The sequence below is a fragment of the Panicum virgatum genome, chromosome 9N (genome assembly GCF_016808335.1).
Source record: "Panicum virgatum strain AP13 chromosome 9N, P.virgatum_v5, whole genome shotgun sequence".
Classification (NCBI taxonomy): domain Eukaryota; kingdom Viridiplantae; phylum Streptophyta; class Magnoliopsida; order Poales; family Poaceae; genus Panicum; species Panicum virgatum.
In genome coordinates this window covers 69910146-69917399 of record NC_053153.1, presented here as the reverse complement: position 1 = coordinate 69917399, position 7254 = coordinate 69910146, and the positions used below count along the sequence as shown (strand labels likewise).

At 47.2% G+C, this 7254-nt stretch overlaps 1 long non-coding RNA gene across 1 annotated transcript; it reads left to right on the top strand.

Annotated features, from left to right (window-relative positions):
- The first annotated feature begins 4824 nt into the window (after positions 1 to 4824).
- LOC120691668 lies at positions 4825 to 6572 on the top strand. The gene is made up of 2 exons (XR_005682348.1): positions 4825 to 5735; positions 5976 to 6572. It is a non-coding gene; the product is annotated as an uncharacterized LOC120691668 (long non-coding RNA).
- The last annotated feature ends 682 nt before the right edge of the window (positions 6573 to 7254 follow it).

Below are 7254 nucleotides of genomic sequence, written 5' to 3'. Positions count from 1 at the left end.
AACCTTCAACCAATCGGACTCAGGCTGTCTTACAAAGGTTGAGGTACTCATCAGCATATCGTTTACACAGAAAGAAAATCTCCTCCACTCCTCTTCTCCACTCTCCTTCGCAGATCCGATTTCTTTCCTGCCACCATTTCCACAAGAACGTGACTAGCTATTTTAATTTGTACTCCTTCCTCTAACAACAAGATATATTTCACCACTTCCACAGCTGATATCTTCTCTGCCAGTGTTTTTCTTGGCTTCTCCGTTCCCATTTCTGCCCAAATGTGTCTAGCACACTTGCACCATTGTAAGGAACATGGCCTCATTAGGACATTGTTGGTCCACTAACTTGTAACTTTGGGACAAAAGCTCAGCTTCTAAATTAGTTAGTGCTGGTCCACTAGCACGCATGAGAGCATCTCCAACAGCCTCTTTAAAAGGATTTGACTATCTAAATTTTTAGAAAAAAATCACAAAACAAGCATCCAACTGCAGTTATTTTAGGAGAAGAGAAAATTCTTGTTATTATATATTAGTTCGATGTAATTTGTATATTCATTAGTGATTATTCTAACTATATTTGCTTTCTTTCGAATATTTTCATCTGACGTATCATGTACTTCTAAGAGCATCTCCAAGAGCTTCTTCAAACTACACTAACCAAATCTCATTTAACTAGTCATTTAGCTAATGATTTAGCTATTCAAAAGATGCGAAAACCAACAACTTCTCCATCCATCCCCTCTCCACTCCATCCCCTCCTCCCGCTGACCAATGGGCCCTCCCCCACCCATCTCCCCTCCGGCAGCCCGAGTAGGGAGGCACGCGGCCACCTCCCCCCGTGCCACAACCGTCCCGCCTCTTGGCCGGTGAGCAGGGAGGCGCGGTGTCCATCTCCCCCCACGCCGCCGTCGTCCTGCCTCTTGGCTGGCGAGCGGGAGCAGGGAGGCGCATCGGCCACCTCAACCCACCCAGTACTGCTAAAAATGAAGCTCGCAGCGGGGGCGAGGCGGAGCCGGCGGACGAGATCACCGGCGGGAGCGCAGGGCCGGCGGAGCTCCAGGTCCGCGAGCAGGGGAACACGGCGAGGGCAAGGCGGAGCCGGTGGGGGCGTGGGGCCGGTGGAGCTCGCGGTCCGCGAGCCGGAGAACACGGCGGGGGCGACCCGGAGCTAGCGGGCGAGGTTGCCGGTGGGGGCGGGGGGCTGGCGGAGCCGGCGGGTGAGGTCGCCGGTGAGGCGCGGGGTCGGCGGAGCTCGCGGTCCGCAAGCAGGGGGCGCGACGGGGGCGAGGCGGAGCTCGATGGAGGTGGGGCCGGTGGATGGAGGCGGGGCGGGCGAGCGGGAAAGACGGGAGGCGAATGCCGAGCGGTGTTCGTTCGGCATATGCCGACTGGGGAGGTGCGGATAGAGAACGGGAGACCGAATGGAGCATTATACAGAACTGTTGGATGCAAATTTAGCCTCATTTTGCTAATTTTAGCTACTCAACCCATTTTACAGAGTTTCTTGAAGATGCTCTTAAGTGTTTTGGTTGGGAATATATCTAATGCAAACCACAATCTTCGTGAAAACTCGTGCAAACTACGGCAAAAAAAGTCATCTAAATTCAACACAAAAATCACACATGTAGATGATATGATGATACACAACTTTGTAAAATATCTTGAAGTTTGTTATTTTTATATCTCACAAACGAAGTCGAGTTTGGACAAGATATTTTATAAAGTTGTGTATCATCATATCATCTACATGTGTGACTTTTTTTGGTGAATTTAGACGATTTTTTTACCGTAGTTTGCACGGATTTTCATGAAGATTGTGGTTTCCACCAGATATATTCCGTTTTGTTTACCCGTCATTTGTTGCAGTGATAAAATGGAAGTACATGTACATATCAGTTGATATCATCTTTAGGATTTGAATTTAAATTTGAAATTTTCTTGACCGATCTATTACTTTGGACTATCCGAGTCTCTTCTGTAAAAAGTGGCTGCAGAGGACTATTATTTTTCCCATCCGTTATGTTTTTTTTAAAAAATTCCATCTGTATACCTTTTTACATTTGTATAACATCATCATTTGGACACCCACAAATATGGAGCCCGGCAATAGCACGTCTGATCATCTTCTATGATAGCTCCGTTCTAAAACTGAACCTGCAGATCGGCAGTCTACCCAGATTTGCAGGCATCCTATTTCTACTAACCCTGCTTGTTGGTGCCTTCATATTCAGAGTTCAATTTCTGCAAATAATGAGATCCAAAGGCCAAGCTGAGTATCACTGAAACTCTGAAAGACATTACCGTTACACAGAATCGTAGTGCCCTCGTAAATTTCTAATACATCAGAAAAATAATGCATGTGCACATCGTATTGCTCAGGCTTGCAGAAAATAATGCAATTATCAGATTACCAAAGCTGAATCTGTACAATCTCATGTTTATTTCAGTGCATGCCTTCTTGCAGATTTTCGAAGAAGCCATCCTTATTTATTTTATGATCAAACTTGAAGGATTGAAGATAAGTTTGATTCTTTTCACTTTGTGGAATGGATTCTGCTAAATCAATCTGGTAATTCTTGCCGTAAAGGCCCAACGCAACATCCTACTCGCCCTGGCCCGTAAATTAGAGATTCAGGAGTCGGCGTAAGCAGGAGGCCCATGTTGACTTGAGACCATCATTTTTCTTTGTATCTTATTGGGCCCAATGCATCCATGACAAGGATTCGTGATGTATATATATGGTCCCTCCATGATGCATAGAAACGTAGTTTATGTCTGTCATAAAAAAGATAGTTTATGAAATGACGATGAAACCATTCGTCTTAAATTTCGTGCCAAAATAGTCTTAAATTTGCGGCTTCTCGTATGCGAAATTATTTTGGTACGCAAAAAAATCCACGTTTCTACGAGAATTGAGTTATTCAATATTAAATCATTGCAGCGGAAAAATCTGTAACGTAATGGTTATAAGAGGCTTAGTAGCACTTTAGATTTTAATTTGACTGCACGTGGGAGCATATTTTAGTATTTAATGACTTAGTGTTTTCGGTGATAGGCCATGTTCCCATCAACAATGATGTTTAAACAGTGTTTGAGTATCTAAGTTGTATAATCGAAATAAAATATTAAATCGCTGCAACTTTTTTTTATCGAGCTTGAACGGCGCGAAACTCTCGTGAAACTCCTGCTCTGAACATGCCGTACCCAAGGGCGACGCAGAACAAATTGACCGTGACTTGGGGGCGCAAAAGCAAGCACGGGACACGACCTATTGCTGCCCCGTGGCCGGGATCATAACTGGCCGGGATGGGGACAAAGGTACCGCTAGGCTACGTACGTGGTGGTGTAGTCAAAATTCAAAAGGCGGCAGCCCCTGGCCCTTCTCTTTTCCCAAGTGACGACGCCCCGGGTGGTTTCCACTTGCACGTGACGGCTCTTGGTGGCGCGCCTCTCTTTTGGCCGGCTCCCGTCCGTCGGCACCAACAAGGGCGACGCACACCCACTGCCGCGCACGATTATTGACGCGCACTGCGGATGGAAGTGCACGAGCAGGACCAGGACGACGGCACGAAAAGGTCTCCGATTCCAGTGGGTAGAATCCGTGCAGCGCTCCCTGCACGGTGCGCCTCTTTTTTCCAAAGCGCGCTCGCTTATAAAGGGAGAGAAAGCGACGGCCATAAACTCGTGACCCGGGAGACATGTTGGGACGCGCCATGCGCCGCTCCACATGCTGCTCCAGTGCCATCGCCAGGGACGCGTCGTGGACGTGGACGACGATCGGATCGGATCGGACATGTTCCAGCGAGACGAGGAAAAGACTCGAGACGGGGAGCCAAGCGTCGCCGTCGCCGAAGACTTGCGCGGCGGATCCCAGTCAGTCTCCGGCCCCGTCGCTCACGACACCGTGCGGTGGAGTGACGAGCGGAGCATGGAGCAGGGCCAGCGGTTCAGCATGCAGCCGCGCGCGCTGATGGTGCAGACGCTGCACTTCGCTGACCGGAGAAAAGCGGATGCTGCCATCGTTGATGTGCTCGTCCGCCTCAGCTGCGTGTGCTGGTACGACGATGAGCGGCGCCGGCTCGAGTCCGTGGACTGGGACGACGAGTAGCAGCTACTGATTTGTGATTTCTGAGCGGCGGGTCGTGGATTTTAGTCTATGTGTGTGAATATTATCACGAAGCATCTGTACATAACTACATGTGCAATAGATGATTGCTCGGGTGTTTTGGAGCCATGGTTGGTGCTCCGAGGCATGCCTCTCAAGTCTTAACTCCGGCGAGGATCGGATCGTCGCCAACCGGAACTGCATGTGGAGGACATCCTGTGGGTGTGGCCAACGACGGCGACCATGAGGGCAGTAGGAGATAGTGGAGCGCGGGAGTGGTGCGACGAGGGCGGTGAGGCCAGAGACCCTACCACTCCGGCGAATCCTGTGGGTGTGGCCAACGACGGCGACCATGAGGGCAGTAGGAGATAGTGGAGCGCGGGAGTGGTGCGACGAGGGCGGTGAGGCCAGAGACCCTACCACTCCGGCAGACCGCTGACCACCATGCCTCTAAACATCTCTTTCACACGTGTTATCGTGGGGAACAATCTGATTCTTTTGTCTTGAATTAGTAGGAAGAGTCTTATGGGTTCAGTTTTAATAATAGAAGTGATAATTTTGTTTGGCTAGGATCTTTCTCGGTTATATGTTAATTGGACCCCTGAAAGATAAATCTTCCTTAAAAATCCAAGTGTTCCTTTTGTACCTAAGAAGGGGAGTCATTTTAACCGAAGACAACTTGATTAAAAGGAATTGGAAAGGTTGTACAAGATGTTTTTTTTTATAAACTGGGATTTCATTTTTCATTTCATATGCATGTCTTAAGGATTACACTGCAACTCTTATAAACGCACCCTCGCAAAATAGGAAAATTAGGTTTTGATCCAAACAAGGGTGTCTCCCGGTCGTCTTCGTCGCCGGCGTAAGGGGCAGCCCCTCGACACAGCTCCACCGCACTAGAGGTTGGAGGAGAACAGTGCCAAGGCTACCACTTGAAGCCACCTTCCTTCTCGGCGAAGAAACTTCTAAGTTTTTGATTGCTACAACAAGTAGCACATCGAACTCGTCGATATGCCATTGATCCAATGAGCGCCAGCCACACATCGCCGAGTAACTTGGGATTCGACGCCACAAGCAGCACCGACAACCCCAATCACCAAACGACAGAAGCAACTGAAAAGGGGAAGAAGATCACCCAAGCAGTTGCAATGAAACCACCCACCCGATTTCATAAGGACAATGGTAAGCAAACCTTCTCGGAGCCATGACGGAGAAGACAATGACAGCGGTGCCGTCCCTGAAGAAGACAAGGAAGGGACAAAATAACTCATCGACAAGATATAGAGCTCCTATTGAAACACCAGATTTGGCGAGGAAGCAGCACACAAGCCCTTCACCATTGCTAGAAAGCACACCAGCGAGGTGGAGAAGGGGCCAGCGGATCTTATTTTACTAACGACGGCGACACCTTCACCAACCGCTCGCCACCGAGCCGTAGGAAGCCTAGATTAGGGACTATATATAACGGCCACCTCAATCCCCGTTCCCCATCCCCTCCAGCCCCAAGACGGTTGCTGGAGTAGAGGGGAAACGAAGGATTGGCATCAGATCGGAGAATTTCTCCTTTCATCCTCTCTCTCAACTGTTACTCTGGAAAGGTCAAGAGGAAGAAGACGGAGTTCGTGGCCGGTTGTACCAGGTGTTGCTTCTAAAATATAGAAGAGTCTATTCAGCACCTTTTTTTTTAATTTTGATGTGGCTAAGCTGATGTGGAGAGCTTTATACCGTGCTTTTGGTATTGTTCCTCCCTCTATTGTGGCTGATTTGTTTGGTGCTCGGAGTAGTTTCTCCACAAAGTTTCAATCATCAGTTTTAGCCATTTGGATCAGTCGTAAATGACGCGATTTTCAAGAATTGCACCACTAACTCTTATTTGCAGGTCATCTTCAGGGTGACGTATTTGGATCAAACTCGGGCAATCCTATCTGAAGAGGAAGAGAAGCTCGTTTTGAAGGAGAGCTGCCAGCATTGGAAACCACGTCTTTGATATCTTTAATAATTTTGGGTGCAAGTTCAGAAACAGAATTGAGAGATAGTGTTATGTTTCTCTTTTTCTACTCTTTTATAATGCATATGACATGATGCCGTGCTTAGTACTGCTTTTCTCTAAACTTTTGGCTGTGAGCTACAATCTTGTGGTAGCTGAGGCCGGTCGGTTTCACTAATCTAAAAATAGACCGCTGGCCGCCCTGGTAGGGTAGGAGCACCAAGGGGCAAGGACAGGGGCAGAAGCGAGGCACCACCAGCAGAGACAAAGTAGCAATGAGCACATTGAACGGCTGGAAGAAGAGAATTTTTTAGTAGCCTTTGGATGGAAGACACCAATGACCAAGAAATCGAGGATTCTGCCCTAGCAAAATACTCGACTATACGCAGACAATCCCTTTTGTTTTGGTCGATGCTATAGATAATAACAATAAAGAAGAACCTTGTGATTTTGTGCGATTCAAATTTTAGTCGAGCGTTTTGCTGAAGATGGCCGAGCCTTGCTTCTCTTTTCTCCCAACAAATCCAAACCTAGATAAGAGAACAACGGACTCGGGCAATAACTTGTTCCCCAATCTTTCCATCTTGTACCGGTCTCTGGCGACCTAGTTCCAATAAAAGGACTGTATTGTTCTTTTCTTCTGGAAGATGCTATAGATTTTGTGAGAAAAACCATCCAAATTATCCCGATTAAACCAGGTTATATCCATTGATCAATTCCAACTTAAGTAAGATAATCTTGGTAGTTCCCGGTATGCGCCTTGAGCAACGCCCAGGATCAACTCGCATACCATTTGTTCACGTCATAGCAACCATCACAAGGATACATATGAGAGCAAAATTTTAAACTTTCGATTACAAGTCTTAATTATCTTACAAAAAACTCATGAAGTTAACTATAACATAGGCAACTAAACATGAGGATTTTCATCATTTAAAGGTTCTTTACAAACTAAGGTGTATCATAGGTCTAAGTGGATAACCTACCATGTTTTTTTAGATTCAGAGACTAAACGCAGCGGATATTTAGAGAGTACTAAGTAATGATGTCCTTGCCCAAGACACCACTTGCATAAGCCGGCTCCGGCGGAATGAACGTGGCCATCATTCCTTAGAAGAGAACCTACAAAACAACTTAACGGCAACACTGCAAGTACATTTCGTACTTGCAG